The 22,434-nt window shown below is 41.2% G+C and overlaps 1 protein-coding gene across 1 annotated transcript in view; it reads right to left on the bottom strand.

The window, feature by feature from the left end:
* FSTL4 (follistatin like 4) overlaps positions 1–22,434 on the bottom strand; it is a 217,739-nt gene that overhangs the window by 179,663 nt on the left and 15,642 nt on the right. The gene's annotated exons all lie outside the window — the stretch shown is intronic.

Raw genomic sequence — 22,434 nt, forward strand, 5'->3', positions numbered from 1 at the left:
GGATCCAGCAATTTCAAAACAAAACAGAAGAACGGAGCAGAAGCATATGAGCAAATATTGGATCAATTAAAATGTATTTTGATGTTTTACAGAAAATATCAAAAAGAGAAAAGAAGCAATCATCAGAAAAAGATTTACTGCCATCATAACCATAACCATTTGACATCTGTGACAATACACTCATCTATTCTTCCAATGCAAGCTGAATTTTCATTTTATGGAGTTGTGGGTATTAGCCACATTTCCTTATAGAAAATATTCTTTACTTGCAATGTCTTAACTGAAAATAAGAAGGACAACAGCCTTGACAGAGGCTGGACAAGGTACAATGGCACTTGGACATCCTTGAATTGGTTTGAAGGCATTCACAGAGGTACTGAAACATTTATCAAAAGGACATAGTTATAAATGCATTTTGGAGTCTTAACTGTGTGGTCTGCCAACTTATTAATTTTATGTTTTCATTGCAATGTTATGTTTACAACACTCCTTCATTCAGTTTAATTAAATGCCTCCCATCATATTTACTCCAATCACACTTTATTTAGAGATCAGTAAATAAATAGTGAGATGCTGTTATTGATGATGATATTTGGTTTTACTGTAACCTCATTACAGGATGTATTTTACAGCCTTCTGTCTCACAAATGATTGAACATAACTGCTGCAATATTACAGACCAAGTAAAATTAACATCCCCTTTTACTTTTGATCTTTCTTATTAACCATCATGTTTTAAAGTTATAATCAAGCCACTGTACAAGCACAAAACTTCACCTGACTTTAATCACCTGTTTTATGCTACCAGAAGAAAACTCTTCAAAATTATCTTTATCAAGAGGAATACAGCTTGGTGTGCAATGTCACAAAGGGCACTGTTTCACCAGGTGTATTTTAAAGCATACTTTGCTGCCACATGCAGGAGCTGCATTGACTGACAGGTGTACTAATTTTGTGTTGCTATTTGTTTCCAAAATCATTATTTAAATTTTCAGCAACATCCTCAGTCCTTCCTTGAGACATGCAGATGCACAGAGGAGTTTTAAGTCATTGATTTCAAATTCTCTTGATGGAATTGCTTTAAAAGCAAAGCAAGAGGCATAACAGGAGTGCCTCTGTTTTAAATCATTGAATTGCTTCACATATTGTACGTGCTCCTAAGTTTCTGACTTGACAAGATTTGAAATGTTTTTTCTAGAGGAATGAATGATCTCCATGTGTAACCACAGAAAAGTGCTCAGTGGAATCAGGTTTGGTAATTACACTGCCCCACTGAAAAGTAAGAAATGCATCTTAAACACTCCTATCTCCAAGGAAAAGTAGATTTGGGATGTGGGATTTGCATGTTACAGTTAAATCACAGAATCATTTATGTTGGAAAAGACCTCCAAGATGATTAAGTCCAAACTCTGAGTTCTTACTAAAGAAACCCCTGGCTTCCACACGGCTGAACAAAGTTAGGGATGCTATAGCAGACTGCACTACAGTATTCATTAGTAGAGGTTAAACATTTGAGGAAAGAGAATGTGTTAGCTGGTTCAGCTGCAGGTGTCAATTGATTCTATTAAATAAGTTTACCTTTGTAAAATAATTAAGTTTTAAAAGTCTGCAAAAAGACATGATTTTACTCACATCTTCTTCATGAAAAGATCATTACGATTTAAGACACCAGACCTGAGGCTGGTTGAGACCTTGCAGTAAAGCCAGCCTTAAGGTGTCTTTCAAATCTGGGCAAGAATTATGAGAGGTCATATGCTCAAATTATATTATATGCTAGTACTGCTCAAATTATTTACAGGTTTCTCTTTTCTCTGTCACTCTTTCTGCCTGTACTGTTTCTATCTAAAAAGCAGGGAGAAACTTCCCATTGAACTTTTATTCTTTAAGACTCTCTGGATTATCCTTATTCCCAAGTAACCTTGCTTTGCCTGTTCCCCCATCAGTATCTCCTCTCCTCTGGAATGCAACATCTCAAGAAAAACTTGTAATACTCTTAAAACATCCTGTGAAAGGATGTGATTTAAGAGCCTTATGCACTGATCAAATTTAAACATGCTTGGCTAGCCAGAAGTAGATTATTTTTGGAAAAAAATTATAAGCCTACCATGGTCCTTCCCTGGTAGGAATTTGAGCATTTTCCATGTGAGCATTATCCACAAGATATTTCCACCACTTGTACACACTTGCCTGGTCCCACAAAGCTGCTACCTCTTCAAGACATCAGCTTGATATCCCAGCCAAGTGTAGAAATTGCACCAACTCCAAGTACCCCCTTCCTGTTCTCACACTATTTACCTCTTTCCCCCCTCCTCTGCCTCTCCTTTCTAGTTAAGTTCCTGAAAATGAGGAGCAACAGCCAGGTAGCTAAACTGATGAAATGAAGTCTTTACTCATTTTAAATTTAGATGCTTTGGTTTTGCCTTTACTGGGCTTCATTCTGATAGAAGGTCTAAGATCAGTTTTTGTCACAATAGCAAATAGCCTTATAGTTTGAAAATCCATACTGGGATGAGCTGTCCTTATCAGATAAAAATTCATTTTCATAGTGACTTTTGACTGTCTGTGCCACTTATCTTAAAATCTAACTGAGAAAGCACTTTCTTCATAAGCATAATTTCAATCACCAGGATCAGAGACCCCTGCACATGTGTGGTCAGAGCTGCTGGCTGGACAGTGGGATCTGCTGTCAGGGGTTTAGAAAGGAATTCACCTTCAGTGCAAGTATCAGTGCACAGTTGCTATTGCATTTCATACTGAAAATATCATTCATATAAATCACTTTATCAGGTGACTTTTCTGAGTCAGTACGGTTATTCCCAAACTGATTGCACAAGAAAGTACTTTGCCACATCAGTAAACTCCTGCACATATTGTCAGATCATTTTTCAAACTGATCATGGGAAAAGCTGCTCCTTATTTTCCCTGCCATCTGAAGGAAACCATCCCAGCACATCACTGGGGAAGGCCATGCAAAACCCCCCAAGAAGGATGCAGAGTGAACTAGAGATGCGCATAATTATACAAACATTTGCAGGAATATGCAAGAGCAAACAGCAAGCATCTAATCCCACAAAATCCTCTGAGAGAATGGGAAGATTTTTCACTCTCTAAAACGTGATAATGAAAAGACAATTCCCAGATGCTCCACCAGATGAAATCATCTTGTTTTGAACTTTATAAGCATATATGTTAAATGCATCGGTCCACTTTCAAGATTAGTGATAGTGATCTTACATTTTTAATAGAACCCTTGATCCATGGGGGATTTGATGTGAGCTTACACAGGCACTCCAGGACTGCTGCAGTTACCTCTGGCTTGAGATGTAGCAGCTGTTTAATATCACTGCATATGCTGTAAACAACACACTGCTGTACAGAATAAATAAAGGACACTGTGTGGTTTTGCACAGCCTGGTTTTTGGTAGTGGGGGTCCACAGAGGTGGTTTCTGTGGAAGCTGCTGGAAGCTTCCACCATGTCCAGCAGAGGCAATCCCTGATGGCTCTGAGGATGGACACGCTGCTGGCTGGGGCTGGGACAGTGAGAGAGGCTGGTAATGCCTGTGTGATGACAGATTGGAGAAGAAAATCAAAACAAAGTGGACACACAGAGTTTTATTCCTAAAACAGGGCCCTTGAGCTTTATCACGGGTCAATGGAGATGGTAGAAGCCATTTAACCTCTTCATCTTAAAATCATGAAGAATCAGCAGAAAGTGGCAACAGAGAAAAGCCAGGGAGTCTTTGGAGCTATGGTATAAAATAGAGAGAGGAAGCCTTATGATTGACTTTAACAGGTTTTAAATTAAACTCTTCAAACTGGGGAGCAGAACTGAAAGATACACAGATGAGCAGACAATGTCACCACTACAGGTGATATTACCAATTCCCAACAAAATGTAGTAAAGGGCATGTCTGAACACTGTGATGGAGGTACAAAAGTGGGAGATGTATTGCAGTTATTCAGTTCTGCATTCTTTACTTTATTCTTTTCTATAGAGATAAGCTCAAGCCACAGAAATGCTTGAAGGGCTTTGACTTTCATTACACGCCTGCAAGTCTTCGTACACTTTCCAAAGAAATATTCTCAGAAAAATAAGTGCAGCTTGCTGTTAACATTCTGGGCTGAAGGCTGAGCATGGCACACAGCCACTCTCCTCATCACACAGTTTGAGGCCAAACTAATCAATAACAGGTTCTTAATGCCAATGAATTCAAACCAGCAGTTTGTTTTTAAAATGAAGTCACTGAAACAGAACTAAATATTGCCTGAATCAAATTAGCTGCAGTAGCAATAAATAATTAAAGTAATAAACTAGTTCATAAATAGAGAACATAATTTAATTAATTTTACCACCATGTATAGCAACATCAATACTGCAGCGAGATGGAGTGCAGGGAGCTAAGGCAGTTTTGCATCCACACACAAGTAGCACAATAGCAAAATGATTGCATATATATAAAAATCAAATCCAAGCAGTAATAGAGTACTTTGGAAGAATAAGTAGCTGTTGAGAGGCAGATAACTGGCTCAAGCAGGGAGACATTGTGTATGTGAAATACATTTTGCAAGGCTGAGGGAGAGATAAGAAGGACAGAGCAGGATGAATTATTTGTGGTAAAATCTTCACTAGCTCTAGATAAAGCACCATGCTCATGATCTATTCCTGCTGATGTCACCATGTGCCCTTTTCTGTGTTCCCCATGACCACGGACCAATCTGTAAAGATTTCAGTCTTCTCTCACCTCCTACAGGTTAGAAACCAGGGGCAAAATCCAGGACAGTCAGTACTGAAAATGAGATGAGCTGGTGGGTTGCTGCCATGACTTCCTGGTTCAAGCATTACTGCATTTACACTAAATGCATGCATAGGCTCCTGATTCCAGGTTCCTGCACTCCCAGGATATGGGGTCCCTTAGTTTAACTGAATGGAAGATCCCAGGTGGCCATGAAAGAAAGACCCTCTTTTCTGTCTGAATCTCCTATTTGAAAGAAAAAAGCAAGTGTATACCCATAGTCTTTCATCACTCTGGATCACATGTACACACATCTGCTTTTTCTTTACTAAAGTAAAACCTCTAGGGATGAGTAAGATCTGTTCAAATAATGAAATACAAAACTGAAAAGATTTTGCAAATGCCAGCTGCAGAGTATTGCTCGAGTACTACAGTATTAACAAAGCCTTGCTCTATTCAAAGAAAGTTGTTACAAAATACCAGGATAACACTTTGTTACCTCACGCTGTTGAAATGTTTATTTGTTTTTAAGGGAGGTAAGTGCAGCCCTTGCAATCTCATCTCTCTGTCAATGGAAAGCACTGCCTTCCCCAGAGAGAGCTCTAAGGAGCTGTTTTGCAGAGCTGTGTATTACAGAGTCATTGGAGGCTGGTCCATTCCACAGAAACATCTATCCAAAATAATTCAGCACAGCTAAACAGAGCAGTCATACCCACTCTGACAGCAGAGTTCTCCTCTAAAGATAATTCACCTCCAGCATTCTTAGTGCTACTTGTTAAAGGTAGGGAGGGTTTCTGGAAGGGGCACAGTGATGTCTGACAGAGGGGTCCTGCTCTGGGAGGTGGTGGCTGGGATGTGAAATTCTGACACTTTTTCTTCCCCTTTAAGCCTGCCCTTGCTTCACGAGAAGCTCAGAACAGAAACACTACACAGGTTCTCTTTCAAACCGTGCTCAGGCAGTAACACAAACCAGGCATTTCATTGTTATTCACTGCACACAACCACGTCCCTCTGTATGTTCTGTATGATCTCTCCAGCCGTCAACAAAACAGGAGACCAAGCAGCTAAAGGCCAAATTTGCAAACACAGCCAGGCACACAACTCCCACTGCTGCCGCCAGAGACACGGAGTGAGCAGCACGGGCTGAGGGGAGTGCAGGCAGCTCAGCAAGCAGACCCGGCCCACAGCAATGATGCAGGGTCATGGGAAGCAGGCCATGACTTCCAGGGAAATTTGGGGCAGAGGGACAGTTTTCCATGCAGAAGAGAGGCCAGCAATACCCTATGGACCAGAGCACATAGCAAGCTTTCAGCATTGAAAGGACGCCAATATCTGTCATGGCATGCCAGGCTAAAATGCCCTGTGTTTCCCTTTAGAGTGATCCTAAGGATGTCAAGCTTTACTCTTCTGAGTTCTTCAACAGGAAAACCACTGACTCCAAATATGCACACAGGAAAAGCACTGGGAAGCACCAGAAAGCACCAGCAGCTGCCTGGCAAGTAATTTTGGCAGAAAGCAAATCCACCTCCTAGCATCCTGGAAGTCACTGCTTCATCTCCATGAAAAACTGAGTCAATCAGGTTTTAGGTTGGTAAAGCAGAGTAGACCTGGGGCTCTTGCCTTCCCAAGTACTTGCTTCCCTTTTGTTCCACTCACTCTTCCCTCTCACCCTTTCTAATTGTTACAGGAGAGAAATTGAGATCTCCCTCATCTTCCTGCACCAACCAGAGTCCCTGGCAGCCTTTCCATTTTGCTGCTGCTTTCATGGGAGATCCCATCAACTTTCTTTTAGCCATGAAGTTTCCTTCCAGAGAAGAGTTTTGAAGCTCTTTCTTGGGAGACTTGAAGAATCCCTTTCCCTGCCCACCCACACATGATGCAGTATTGCAAAGCAAGCGCAGCAGGAACGAGAGACATTCCAATGAGGTTCCCAAAGATGTAATGTCCATGTATAATTTTAGATTTAACATCTGACAGTTTCAGGCACACTTCAGTCTGAACTATGTTGCAGAAAGGAACTCTACTGGATAAGAGGCCAGAGAAGCAGAGCAGATGATGCCCTCCCCAAGCACAGAGGTCCCCACTCTGGGCTTCTGATGGGCAAATCGTGGACATGCCACACGCCTTTCCTTCTACACATCCATCAGTGGGGGACAACAGTCTGAGTGACAGCCTACCCACTGTCACTCAGAATCAGTAACTTAAGGAAGAGAAAGATGTCCTGCAGACCTTGCAAGGCCTGCTGCAGAGGAATATTCAAACCCCACACATCAATACCAGGCAAGTTCTGACACAACTACCACAGTGTCCCCCAGCCCATCAGTAATTTTAGTAGCCCTCTGTACCTGGCTCTGTAATTGATCCACAAAGTGTCATTAACTGAACCTGGGCAGAATGCAAAGTACATTGCTGGCACACAGGCACATAGCTTTATTTTAAAGAGACTAAAATATTTCAACAACCCACACAACATTTCTAAGTTTACCCAGTGTTATCCCCATTTCACACATGAGAAAGGTTACTTGCTATGATTAGGATAACACAGTGACTTTTAGGGTAAAAACCCAACAGTCAATAAAATTCAATATAAAAAGCTGAACTCCATCTGAGAATCTACATATAGTCAACATAAATATACAAAGAATTCCTGTTATTTTTAAAATTGTGTGACTAGGAGTTAAATTATTACTGCATCCAAGTCACTCAGCTATAGGTATGAGACTCAAGATAGTCAACATACACCTTAGGGTGTCTAAACCCATTAAGATCAAACAACAGGTTTATAATTACACCCTGACTTGCCAAAGTAAAGCAACTTATTGCTGGAATAATGCACACAAACCCAGTAAATCCATACACTCAGCACAAGCAGGGCTGATACAAGATAAAGCATTGGAGCACCAGCATGCCAGAGGAGCCAGCATCTCCCCATTGCTCTTCCCAATTCCACTTACAGCTTGTATTTAGGTCAATTGATATTACCTTTCCTTTACACCTCCCTCACTGAAATCACGACAAAGGCAGAAAATAGCAACTGAACGAGGTTTGTGTACAGAGAAATCACTGAGATTTCTAAGCTCCAGGAATCAATAGGATATTTTTAGTCACTCAGAAAATTTCTTCTTTGCTTCTTCTACTGGAAGTTCCAGAATAGATGGAGCTTCTCAAGCACCAAGAGAGTCTAGTTCACAGTATTTTGGTTTGGTTCCTCTAAATCTTTAGTAAGACACGTCAGGGATGGGGTCTTGGCTCACGGCCTTCAGTGACCAGCCACTTTGCTCTGACCCTAATCTTAAAAACAAAATACAAACAACAGCAAGAAACAGCAGCAGATGCTCCTGCTCTGCATTTTCCTCCTCCAAGCAATACATTAAAACATCCTCCACATTAGTCCCACCTAGGGAGGAGAGCTTTCTTCTCCCCATGTAAAAACCCCTCACTTTTTCAGACAAATAATTATGCAATTACACAAATAACTGTGGGTCTGCATGTCTCACTAATACCAGCCCATCTCTCTCAGAGGGTCACATCTTTCTTGCAAACTAAGAGACAGCAATTACAGAAGGAAATGCTAAAAGCTGCATTCCAATGTTGCTGGATATTCTGCTACTGAAGTTTCTTGCCTTTTTTCCTAAGATAAGCACACAATTTTAATTATTTCATGCTTGGAGTCAATAGAGATGGATCAGCAACAATGACAGACTGCCACTGTCAGGCAGAGAGACCTAAAGGATTCACTAACACTGAAAGGAAAAAGGCACATCATGACTATCAGATTAGAGGATATTGACACTTGTGATAGTATTAGAAAGTTAAATAGTATGATAATTAGCTTTCAGCTGATTTTATATCTGAAATCACACCAGCTTTGGTGATGTTTGCATTCCAGTGAACCCTGTTTTCATGTGGTTTTTTTTTCTGTCGGAGGACAGAGAAAAAGGAAATCTTGAGGGGGAAAATGCATCACTACTGAAGTGATCATTACTTTTTAACTTCTATCAGACTTAATTCCTATTAAATCCCGACCAAGGTCTCAGTGCAAGATACGAGTAGGGAATTGCAGCTAAAACCCTCACCTCTCAGTGCCAGCTGGCAGCACCCACAGGCAGAGAGCTGGGATCCAGGAATGCAGCATCACACCCTGACAAACATCATCTGATCTAAGTATCTGCTCTGTGAATTCTAACTTCTAACACCCCAGCTCCCAAATAAGGTCTAGCTCTGGGCACAGTAACACCCCAGACAGCTAATGCAGAGATTGTGCCACACGCTGGGCATTCAGCAATCCCCATGATGTCACACACACATGAAGCATAGAAACAGAGAAATGTTTGGGTTGGAAAGCATCTCTAAGATCACTGAGTCCAGCCATTGATCCAAACTGCCAAACCTACCACACGTCCCCAGGTGCCACATCTACAGGCCTTTTAATCTCCCCATGAGAGTGTGGGCTCTACCACTGCCCTGGGCAGCCTGTGCCAGGGCTTGAGAACCCTTTCAGTAAACACATTTTTCCTAATATCCAATCTAAACCATTTCAGATGGGTTTGTAGATGAGTTTTGAGCATGAAGACAGCAGCACTCCTTATGGCATGCATTACCCTACACAGATGGGAACCTTGGCCCCTCTCTCAAGAGGACAGAGTGACCTTACAGCAGAACTGCAGGGGACACTCACAGCAGGGTGGCCCCATCCATGCCATCACCACCAAGAGAATTCCAAAATATCAAATCTAAATTGTAAGCTAGAAAATAAAGAAAGGAAAAACAAAACATGACCCTCTCAGACTCCACTGTCATCCCCCCCTTACAGTGTACCTCCAAAGGTTTCACTGCCGAATCACACTCTTATCCAAGTCCTACAGTCAATTGGCATCACAGAAAACACTCCCCAAAGTTATCTTTATCTTTTCTTTCAAAAAAGAAAGAGAAAGAAAACAAACAAACAAAACCAACAAAAAACAAAAACAAAAAAAGCCAAAAAACAAAACAAAACACAAAAAACAAAAAAACAAAAAAAAACAAAAAAAAAAACCAAAAAAACAAAACAAAAAAACCCCAAACAAACAAACAAACAAAAAAAAAGCTGAAAAAAAATCCCAAAGGAGATAAGAACGGGAGACCTGAAAGCCATTTTTATCTTAATAGCTGGCAAACAAACATCCTTAGATTCTGATAGCAAGTAAAAAGACTGTGTTTACACTAACTTTAAAACCAGCAAATTCTGTTTAAGTGTAAAGGAAGTGAATTCACTATCTGACAGTTGCCATTAACATTATAGACCCAATGAACAGTTCCTGTGCTCAAGAGCTTCCCACATTTCCTTCTTTCTCAGCTGGCCTAGTAAAAGATACTTCTCCCTACAAACCATGACTGTCATATTCTAGTGCCTGATAAACAGATTTTTATCTGACCTTAAAAAAGAAAGTTTGTGTGTTTTTTCAAGGACTAAATGATTCTTGTTAAACAAAACACAACCCTTTGGCTTTAGGAGAATTTGCCTGTAGCTCATGCCTATGCTCCTGGAAACCTCAGACCTTTTTTTTTTTGTCATGTGGCATTGCCTGTAGGAAATCAGGGGTAGTACCAGCAATCTTTCCTGTAATTAAAAAGAAGTATTAACATACCAACATAGGTGGTATTTGTGGGAAATAACATTCATTTTTACTGCACCATGTGTAGCATCAAGTAGTGAGGAATTTGTTTCACTGAAGATCTACACAATGCTTAGCTTCATCTCTGTTCATGAAGATGCAAAATCCCACCCCTTCTCATCAGAAGTAAAAAAAAAAAAAAAAAACACAAGAAAAAATAAACAAACAAACAAAATCCCAACAAAAAAAAACCCCACCCTTGCTGAATTTAAGCCATCACAAATCTCACTTTTAATAATTATTAGCTCATCTTATTTTTGCACAAATACACTTTACCTGTAAGCAATCCTAGAGGATGCCTATTTACATGTTGGAGATGGGATTTTGCAAGTGAGCTAAAAACATCCAGTTTGGGGTTGAGTTTCTGCCCATTTATTTCCACTGCAAACCCAGCAGAGCAGTTCTGACCAACAGCCTCTAATTACTTAATGACCTAAAGCCCTTGGAGCCACCAAAGACATGCAGACCCCTCACCCCAGCAGTGACCAGCCAGCACGGGTCAGCACAGGGCTGGGAGAGCTCCCAGGAACACAGCAGTGCCGGGTTAATGCCTGGATTTGATGATCCTAGAGCCTTCTTCCAGCCTTAACAATTCTGTGTTTCTGTGATCACATCCCCCTCCCAGCCCTTCCCAAAAGAGCAGACTTGCAGACAAAAGCTCCATCCGCACAGCTGCCGAGGAGAATTTTAAGCCAGCAAAGGAGTGTTTGTTTGTGCTAAGAAAGAGATTTAATGTCTAAATTAAGTAAGTGCACTATGCTCAGCTCCCACTGACAGCACAGCTGGGTATTAAGGGCTCTCCCGCTGGAGCTGGCTGTCTCTGGAGAGCCCTGCTCACAGCAGCCGTGTGCTGATCAGCACATCAGCAACGGGGGCACGCACACCTCCTGCCTCCAGCCAGCTCCTGAAAGGAACTGTTCTGCTGCTCTGACAGAAATCCTCCTCTCCCCTGGGAATACACTGAAAGAAAGGACAACAGGTTTAGTTTACGGAAGGTCTGAAAATTATTGTTAAAAAATCAGAAAAGTGAAATGGAAAGTCCACGGGTAGGGGACTGAGTGAAAATTAGCTCCTGGATGCAAAGGAAAGCAAGTTGGATAGTTTTAATGATTTTCATCACATTTCTGTTGTTAAATGAGTACAATAAAAGATGTTTCAGTAATGTAATTCCAAGTATTAATTGCTGTGACATTTTGAAACTGAAAATAATCCCATAGGTTTCCCAAACGGAGAGAAATCCATGTTTGTGCAGAGGTGTTCAGCGAGGCCAGCAGCGCTGTTCTCCCAACAAGAACAGCCTCTCATCCTCTAGTGAACAAACTGCATCTTGAGAAATAATCACATTAGAGCTTCTGCCTGCTGGAAAGGCAGAGGGGTGAAAGACAGAGGGCTGTAATTATTATTTCTGTTTTAGAATACATGGGGTGCTCATTTAAAGAGGTCTGAATGATGACGGGATCATCTAATCAGAGGGAGCACAGCTCAGATGTGATAAACAAGGCCTGATGAACACACTTCCTTTGAAGAGGGAATTGCACTGCCCGACACACAGATCAGGCAGGACTTGTTCTGGTGATGTTATTTATATTGGGTGAACATTAAAAGGGTGAAAGAGTCATTCTCAGCATTGCCTCACAGTTGAACAGAAATCTTTTTGAAGCTCACTCAGAGCCCAATTACTTCACCAGCACCTCCACGTTTCCCAGGACATGTTAAGATGATCCAGTGATAATACAAACTGCAAATCACCAAAAAGGATCACTTAGTACTGCCTCTAATCCAGTTGACCTCTTTGGAATATACTTAGAGGTGTCATCCAAATGCAGCCTCCCCATGCAGGAAGCATTTATTATATATCCAAAAGGAAAAGACAATTCTTCTGCTGTCTCTGCTCCTTTATTGCTAACTTTATGTGAAGACTTAGCTCTAATTGGAACACCTTGTAGTAGTGAGGAGCAGTTAGGGCTTTCCAGATAATTTAATGTACTGGTAATGGCTTTGACTTAACCCACATGTTCTGCCTTAGAGTAAAGAGTTGCTCCTTACTGGTTTTGAGACCCCCCAAGCCCACTAGAAGCTGTTACAGTCCTATATCCAGCATACACACTGCAGCCCTGGCTGGCCAGTTCACCATCACGATGGCAAAACCCAGCTTGATTTTACAAGCATGTAAAAATCTGTACTTTTCTCCAATTTTCCTATGACCCCAAAATCATTCCAAAATCAGCAGCAGGAACAGGCACACCAGTCCAGCCACCCTGAGCAGCAAGACCATGAGCCCTGTCTGACAGACCCACTCAGGGGTCTCATCCTGTCTGCTGATGAGGGTCACTGCTTAAAGTATTATGACAGAATTAGGAGCAGGTACTTCTTCATTTATCACAATTTTCTGTGGGTCACACCGTTATTTCATCATTGCACAGAGTTCAGATGTAGCCTGGATCCTGCACACCATGGAAATCCCATCAGCATCGTGGGGTGCACATAGAGGCACCTCACAGGCTGGGATAGCTGCTCAAACCACAGCCACCCTTTCTCCTCACAAACTGGTGTTTTCCCATAAAAACGGCTCTGGCAATGGCTCATCCCTCACTGACACTGGTGCCAGCAGAGTTGGACGTGTTGGTAACAACAGAGAAGCTGCACAGGGCTGCTTCCAATTTCTGGCTTCACTGGTTCTATTTCCCAGGGAATAAGGGTTGCCACAATGTTGATTCTGTTAAAAGCAGCTGATGAACTTCTGTATTTAACAGGCAATAGGAGTTCAAACCTTAATATGGCTATTATATCACTTATGGAAAACTAATAATTTTTGAAAAACAAGTATGAGTAAAGAAGAAATAACTCTGTGGAACAGAAGCCAGGATAATAAAAAAACCTAACTTCAATAACTGAGAGAAAAAAATATTCTTTAAAGCATTCAGATATGAAAAGTAAAGAAAAAAGATCCTATTATAGGCAATTCACATCATAGAATTTCAATGGGAAAAGCAAAACTAGAAGCAGGGGCACTGCATGCCACTGTCACCTGCTTTGCAATTGCAATGAGAAACTAAATTGAAATCTTGTAAAAAGTGACATTTTGAAAAATTCCCTAATCTGCAGATGGAAAACACAACACTTCTTTCTTGTATTTTTTTATTTTCCAAGCTAGAGCATAATTTGATGCTATTATCTGCTGGCTGTGCAAGATAAATTTCAGCCTTTGCAACAACTATTCTGCACACAAACCACAGATACACTGATAACAGATACATTGATAACAGAACTGGTGGCCTGTGCTGAACAAATTTAAAAGCCAAAATCCAACTTATGCCTTTGGAAAGAACCAGCTTTGAAGTCAGCAGGTCCAGAATCACTTTTCACATACTCTAGCTTCATCCTGGTAAAACATGTTACTGAATGAGTTCCATGATACCTGAAATGAGTCAAATAGTTTTAGACTCAATTAGAAAAAGCACCTGGGCTGATACTCAGCCCTAATGACTGCCACATTGTTGGAGATACTTTATCAGATAGAACATTAGAAGTTTAGCAGAAAGAAGGCACATCTTAACCTCACTAAAACTGAGAGAGCAAAAAGAATGACAAAAAAAGACATACCACCTACCAGGAAGAGGCAAGGATGATAATGAGGAGGAGATGGGGACAAAAATATGAGGCTCACTCTCATGCTACTTCATAAACAAACAGTGCTTTTTTATATTATATGCAAAACAATATTCCAATATTCCTCAAAAAGTCCAATATTCCTCAAAAGTTCTTATCAAACACAAGCAAGCAGCATGGCATGGATAAATAACTCCTGTCTCATGACAAACAAGGAAATATTTATGGAAGGCTATTAAACTTGGATTACTGGTACACTGGAGCAGTTGTGGAGTGGCCAATCAGCTCTGCTGACTAAATACATATTTATAAATGCTTTACATCTTTTATTTACTCAATGGACCAAAATGGCTTATTCATTCTGTTCTGGTTTTATTTGGGTCTATAAAGTACAGTAAATGTACATTAGATGCATAATAAAAACTCCTTTAGAAAAGTAATTACATTACCTTACACAGAGCAGATTTTCTTTCCCAACCACCAAGAACAACTGGACCATTTCACAGGCTCCTAAGTTCTTATTAAAAACTACACAGACACATGCTAATTACCGAAATGAAATCCTGCTTAGAAATGTGAAGTCCAAAAAAAACCATTTACAAACAAAGCAAGGTCCCCTAAAAACCACTAACTTAAGCTGAGTACTTGCTATGGCAGCAGCCAGGGACATGGCTATGGCACCAAACACCTGAATCATTCATTCTTCACATCCTGTTTGGAAAAAGTTCTTCCCTGTGAGGGTGGGGAGGCCCTGGCACAGGCTGCCCTGAGAAGCTGTGGCTGCCCCATCCCTGGAAGTGTCCAAGGCCAGGTTGGACATGGTTTGAAGCAACCTGGGACAGTGGAAAGTGTCTCTGCCCATGGCAGGGGGCTGTGATGAGATAACCTTTAAAGTCCCTTCCAACCCAAACCATTCTGGGATTTTATGACTCTGCTAGTTTGGCTGGAGCAGGATGTGGTGCAAGAATGGAACAGCCCCACAGTTAAGCACTGCAAGGATCCCTGTGGCTCCAGCTGCTGCCCTGGTCACCTCCAGGAGAGGCCACCAGAGCTCCCTTAGAGCCTCCCCTGCCACAGACCACCCCAGCTGGGCTAACCCAGTGACAGAATCAACACCTCCACCTTCCATGACTGAGGCCATGGACACCTGGGAGTAAGTACCTGAACTAAGAGAGCACAAAGAGTTATTCCTCTCTTATTTTCACCTCATATTTGAACAGTGAGTTGAAGCTCCAGCAATATTAACCTAATTGCTCTGCCTTACAGTTAAAGCTCAGTTCAGGAAGAAATGGCATGTTGAAGTCTATTAAGTCTGAAATTGAAAATACACCATGCTTCTACACATATTAAGTAGGCTAGTAGCATATTCAAAAATCATGACTCAAAAATCTGACTGGACCCAGAAACAATCCTGGGTCTTTTGTCTCAAAGTCTGAATTTACTCATTTTTCTAATATCTAACACATGCTGGATAAACTGATTTGCTGGAGAGTCTTTGCATATTACCTTATATTACCATTATTGGAAACATCTGCTGCCAGTTTATTATTCAACCCTTACAAACGAGTTTATGTTCTATCTGGTCTGAAATCTCTGGGTTTAAAGTGCATTTGCACCTCTCAATATCATGTGCAAGCATCACCTGTCTGCTCCATATGAGAGGAGCTTCCACATCACGCAATGCTCTCTGTAGCAACAGCATTTCACCAGAGTTATGAGGCTGGACACAAAAGTAGAATTTCACAGAAAGAACAATGCACCACTGAAAACAACCAAAAAATCAAATCCAACATGACTTCAAACCTCTCTATATTTCAACCTGGCTGCTGCTAATTATACCTAAGTGAAGAAAAGCCCATTTGTGTGAAAATATGTTCTCTTACTCTTGAAGACAGGTTATCTTTACAGACCAGTGCAAACCAGTCCTCCTTTACAGCTCTGGGTCAGCTGGAGAAAAGTGCTTTGTAGAGGCTGAAGATGCAGCCAAAACAAGGTTTGTATGACAAAGCAGCATCTTCCAAAAGACTGCCCAGTTCAGATGGAAGAAGCAGAGAAGCTTGTGGAGTCAAGGGATGACAGAAGCCAACAGCACAAGCAGCTTTTTCAGCTGCCAAATCATCACAGTTGTTCTGATTTCAGACGGAAAAAGAGAGATGCCTTCAGGCACGTCCAACTTCAGCACTGCACTGGGGATACTTATTTATGATGTGTAGTGGTATGGAATACATACATATGTTATTTTGTATCTTCCTGTAAGTCCTCACAAGGTTTCATAGATTTCTGGCTCATCTCCATCTTCTCCCTCTTCCCACACTGGGGACTGGAGTCTGTCCACTTCCTAAACCTGTCTGCTAGCTCCTTGATCCGACCTGCTGCTGGGAAACAGTTTCCTGATTCCCTGCCACTCAACAAGTTTTCACTTCAGCTCCTTCAGGTCCATCAATCTGCTGCTCTAGCAAAGCCACCCTCTATTATATGTACTTACTAAACAGTCATGCCCATTCTGCCATGAAGAGAATTCATTCCTCCTCCTGCCCCAAAGTACTCAACTACAGAAACTGATGGATCCATTTACCAGAACCTCAACTCTGCAAAACCACCCTGCTTCCACCAGTCAGACATGGGCATGAAAGGGGTTTGCTGTGCCTATGGCAAAGCTGGGCTAAACCACAGCTGCACTCACATTTTCACAAGCAATCCACCTCTGTGAGCAGTCATTTGTCAGCCAGAGGTGACCAACAGCACCAGCCCTGCTTGGCTGAGGAGCTGCTTAGAAAGTCCCAGTGTGAACTGCATTTCTCTGCTCCTCATCCCAGACACACGTGCAATACGAGCAGCAATAGTAACACTGCCCAGGAGCATTCACATCCCTGTTTAATTTACTGCTGTGCCTAATGCTGGCTAATGTGTTGATTATTTGAGGTTCTTCTCCCTCCACATGGTTTTACTCCCTCTTTTAATTCCTGCCACTTAAAAGCATGAAATATGTAAGTTATAATTAAACACCACTGCTGATGTGTGGGAGCAAACAACTTTGCCCCTTCCCAGCTAGGGCAAGGCTGTTCAAGTGGGACAAAGCATAAAAAAAGCTGAGAAGCTGTTGTTTCATAAGCTTGGAAAAACAGGCACTAAACATCAGATTAATATCTTGACACAAATATCCTTCCCTGGGTAACAGATTTCAAAGCATATGTTGTCAGTGAATGGCAAAGCCAGAGACAATAAAACTTTCTATGAAAATAAAGCAGCTGAGATGGGCAGAGACAAAAAGCTTTGTTTGAAGTAAAGACTGAGTAATTGTTAAAACCAGTATAACAAACATGGAAAATACTCCAACTCGTGATTCAACAAAACAGGTATTTTTAATGTAAAAGCTGTCCTTCAGACTTTGGAGGAATGTCCTGAAATACAGTCACTGGCTTTCTAAACATCCAACTCTGTACAAAGCATATACATACAAATATTTAATATCATATCATCCATCACATGGATGTAACTGGGACAGCCAGACAACCAAGATCCTGGGGGTACAGTTGCTTCTAAAGGCAACACAGGCACAGCTACTGATTTTTGGTGGGTTTTGACCATGTCATAAGAAAAAAAACAAAGATTTTTTTGGATTCCAGTAATAGGAAAAAATCAACACAATGGGAAATTAATAAGCGATTTACTACAAAAGTAATTACACCTGACCACTTTGTGTTCCTCTAGGATTTCAGGAGAGCAACTTAATATTCCTGCCAATTTTGGAGTGCCAGTCTTCCTCCATGGAGAGGCAAAAATTTGAAGTGTGCAAAGAGAAAGAACGAAGTAAAGAGAATTTCTGAAGGGCATTACTGTTTTATAACCATGAGTCAGTTTTTTGTGTAGGACATAAAAATTGATGTCAAGTGGAGAATAATGAAATATTTCTTAAGCTGTTGGCTGGATCCCCTACCACTACTAATTGATGCAGAGATTTTTCAGTAAAACTGGCAACTTGGGAAAGCTCAGGGTGTACTGTATTCTACTGCTCTGCATTGTGATTAGGAATCACATTGTAACAATGAGGATTGTGTATCCATAATAAATATACACAGATAGGACACCCACACCACACATCTTGTGAAAAGTTCATTTCTCACTCAGAGAAGGGTCAATTCAAAGAAGTTTTAATTCAAACCAGATATTTAAAGTTTGTATTTTTACGGCAGCGTGATGTCATCTGTCTGAATAAATCTGGAGTTGCATCTCATTTAATAAGATTATATGGTCAGAGCAGAGGCAATTTGCTTGAACATTTCTTGGCTGAATGGTTTCAAAAGCATCTTTTGACACTAATTTGTTGAACGGATGATCGTAAACAACATAAAAACAAATTAAAAGTTTTAAGTGCTTGGGTTAGATTCTCAGCTAGTAAAAAGCAAAGGTGGTCCATTAATTCAGCAGCGCTTTGCTTATTTCTGTCTATGGAAGACCTGGCTCTTTATGCTTAATGTGACTATACACATGCTTGGGCATAGTTCTCCTCAGCAGACAATTTGTTCTAGTTTTCAGCATCCTTCAGTCCCACAGTGCCAACTGAAATGGGAACATTTGTCAGCTCCAGAAGTTGCAGAATTAGTTCCTGTGTTCTTGCCATTAAAATAATTCAGGAAACCACTGGAGGTTCTGTTCTGCCAAATATGGGGATTTTGATAGAAACAAATCTATGTGTTTTTTACATATACAAGTAGTATGGAGTAATTTACAGCAACAGATAGGTATTATGCATTCATGTACACTCATTACACAGGGAGAAGTTGCCAATCTTTAAAATTAAACATTGCCACTGTCCAGCCTAATGTCTGCAGGTACTCTCTACAAGCTTGGTCCTGTGTTTCTTCCAATCTAACACAAACCCTTCAGTCTCCCAGTTTCCTGCACAGGCTCTTCTCCTCAGATGGTGCAGATTTTAGGAAGAAATCCTCCCCTGTGAGGGTGGTGAGGCTCTGGCACAGGGTGCCCAGAGAAGCTGTGGCTGCCCCATCCCTGGAAGTGTCCAAGGCCAGGTTAGACAGGGCTTGCACCTGGGATAGTGGAAAGGGTCCTTGCCCATTACAGGGGGTGGAACAGGATGGGCTTTAAAGTTCCTTCCAACCCCAACCATTCTGACACTCCATCCTTTTCACTAAATTCCTGCTATGTCCACATGATCTGCACAAACTGCTGCTTTTCCCAGCTCCCTACTCCTGTTTTGCTCCTCCCCATCTGCTCTCCTGCAGTATTACACTGGACAGCTGACAGGAATGAGCAGGTTAGTCACCTCTTGGCTCAATTCCCTTTTCCTCTGCACTAAGGGCAGGAGAAATTATGAGAAGTTAACATGAAAATGGGAAAATAGAAAAGATTCAGTTACTGAAAAAAAGATCTGCCTGCCCAAACTTGCCATGTGATTTTAGTTCAACAGAGCATACAGAGGGATGGTGTTCAAAGCCTGTACTTGTTTATCACATGCTGGGGTTTCCTGAGTTTTTGTTTTCAGGTTTTTTGGCTGGTTGGGAATTTGTTTGTTTGTTTTCAAAGCACAACACAAAACCTGGCACCTTACCCCATATTCTGGTTTCCACTGCATGAGCATAACAGAGATGGATACCACAGAGTCTCATATGTGTGACCAGCTCAGACCCAAATTTCAAGTGAATTTAGAAAAATACTCCTGCAGCTTCTAATCAAATCCCTGATTGAGGGTTTTTTTATTAAAAATTATTTTTATTCAAAAAAGGTAGTATTTGCACATCAGTTAGGCATTCCAGGAACAAAACAGTTCCGCAGCCATTTCCATTTCAATTGAGAAGAAGATCAGTCTCCAAATATCACTCAGAGGTGGTTGCCAGCTGCAGTCAGGGAAGTATCTCTCCTCCATACTACAGCAATTAAAAGATCATGTAATTACTGCTGATCTCATGCCACAGAAGTCAAAGGAAAAATCATTCATTGCCTGTAATGGGCTTTGGAGCAGGTTCAGAATTTCTCCAGCATACGTAAGCCTGACACTTTGGAAACCAAAAGCCTCCCAGTTTAACTATACTCACCCACAACTAAAAAAGGAAAAAAGTGTTCTCATGCTCAACAACAATCAAGGCTTTGTTCCCTTTAAAAGAAAAGTGTCTGTTTTAAATCTAAAGGATTCAAACCTTTTGTCCCAAAAGAAAGAAAAATTCTGAAAAATCTAAACCAGGATTGCCCCTTCTTTCACCAAAAGCTCTCTTTTTTAATCATCTTGGATGATCCATAAGCCTGGGATAATAAAAGCAGATACAGAGTAAGTCTGCTGATCTCTCACATTTGTGGATGTTTCTATGAGATATTTTTTAGTTTTTCAGCTTTTTAAGGGAAAGCCAAAATTTCTATCAAGGGAACAGAACAAGGATAAACCTCCAACCCCCAATCTCTTTCAATCATCTAATTTCCTCAGGCAAAAACCATTATCTGCAAAAATTACCATTTTTAGGGGGAAAAAGGCCTGGATCTTAAAGTCACCTGATACCATATCACAAAATTTATAAGAAATCCTTTTGTGTGCATAAGATTCTGACTGTCCTGTTATTTTCTTTCTGACACCAAATGATATCTGCTCTGTGCACATTTTAATACTGAAGAGGTTTCTGAAGGAGCCTTCAGCTGAATTATCTTGTAGGCACTATTGAGGAATCACTCCAGAGAGGAAGATACTTAAACATTGCTGAAAATCCCCAGGTAGCTCTGCAAATCCAAAAGCTCTGCTTTTGTGATCAAGAGGTATTTACCATGTTTGTTAGCATTTTCTTGACTTCTGAGCAGTTTGCAGTTCTTCGGACAGACTTGATAATCCACATATTGCCTTGCTAGGCATAAGCCAAATTTATCTGTACATCTTAACTCCCTCCTTTGCCATCCCCTTCACTCCAGCCATGGATCTAAGCTTCTAACAGACAAGTCCATTACATTGAATTGACTTCTGAAAAAGATTATGGGTTTACCCCTCAAAATAAAAGTTAAGTCATACCCATCCTCTGAAAGCAATGAGAAATCAGCTTCACTTATCCTGGAAATTTGGCTGATCTCCAAATTCAGTTATTGCTCTGAAGTAATATTCTTCAAGCACACCATCTGTAAACTCAATCCTGGTTTCAAATATTGCTGTCTTTAAGCTCTCATATGTGTTGGTTACTTTCTCTGTGAAGAAAGCTTTGGAAACAGAACTCATATCTGAAAAAGGACTAGAGGTTCATCCACAGGACTGGATTCAGTCTCCGTGCCTATAATGAGCTGCACAACAAACTACAGGCAGAGCATGGCTGAAATGTGTCCAATCCACAACACCAAGAATCTTTTCTGCATCTCAAAGCAGCCTTGGCCCACCTAAGAGCCCTCCTCAGCCTGAGACTGAGGGGAGTACAATAGAACTGGATATCTTCATGAAGAGTGGCAGAAGTCTGAACAAACACACACATCTAAACACACACTGGACATCTAAACTAAACAGACTTCACCTTTAGCAACAGCTGTAGTTTTAATTAATTCAAGCCTCTTTGCTGTCTCAGCCTCACAGAAGAAAAAAACCACCAGAAAAAAAAAAGAAAAAAGAAAAAAAAAAGGAGATTATTTGCCCAAATGACAAGTTACCCTTGGACCTGACCTTCTTTGCTTATGCAGTAAAACACTGGTAGTTACAACCTCCTCCCAACATAGGGGATGCCTGAAGCAATTCAAGAAGCTGCTGGGAGGGAACAGGGAATGCATTAATCCATTGAACAGGAGAGTGCCACCTGCTTCCCATTCCAGCAAGAGAGATGAGGAAAGCAACTGCCTGATCCAGAAAACATCTGCTGAACAAAATCAAAATTAATGATAACCAGAATGAGCTCTTTGATGGCCGATTCTCCCCCAGCTGCCAGGCACTATCAAAGAGCCACTCCTGGCAAAAGGCAATCAGTTACTGGGGCAGCAGAGTTCCCAGGAGCAGAGCTGAGCTCCAAGCATCAGTGTGCCGAGTTGTGGAAAGCCTTGTCTGCATGCTGTTCTCCCTGAAATCATCCAGGTTTCGAGTTTATCAGATTGTTTTGGGCTGGAAAGGACCCTAAAATTCATCCAGGTCCAACCCTCTGCCATGCCTTCCACTATCCCAAGCCCCATCTGACCCAGCCTTGGACACTTCCAGGGATGGGGCAGCCACAGCCTCTCTGGGCAGCCTGTGCCAGGGCCTCCCCAGCCTCACAGGGAAGAACTGCTTCCTAATATCTAATCAAAATTATCTTCCTGCAGCTTCCTAATATCTAATCAAAATTATCTTCCTGCAGCATTTAGATGCCCTGCCAGCACCCAAACCTTGACATGCACACCCAACACCATCATGCAACTCTGTGCTAAAAGAGAAGCTTTTCATTGGAAAAAAAAAATTCAAAAGATCTACAGTTTGCAACATGAAAAACTGTCA

This window comes from Prinia subflava, chromosome 16, assembly GCF_021018805.1.
Source record: "Prinia subflava isolate CZ2003 ecotype Zambia chromosome 16, Cam_Psub_1.2, whole genome shotgun sequence".
Taxonomy (NCBI): domain Eukaryota; kingdom Metazoa; phylum Chordata; class Aves; order Passeriformes; family Cisticolidae; genus Prinia; species Prinia subflava.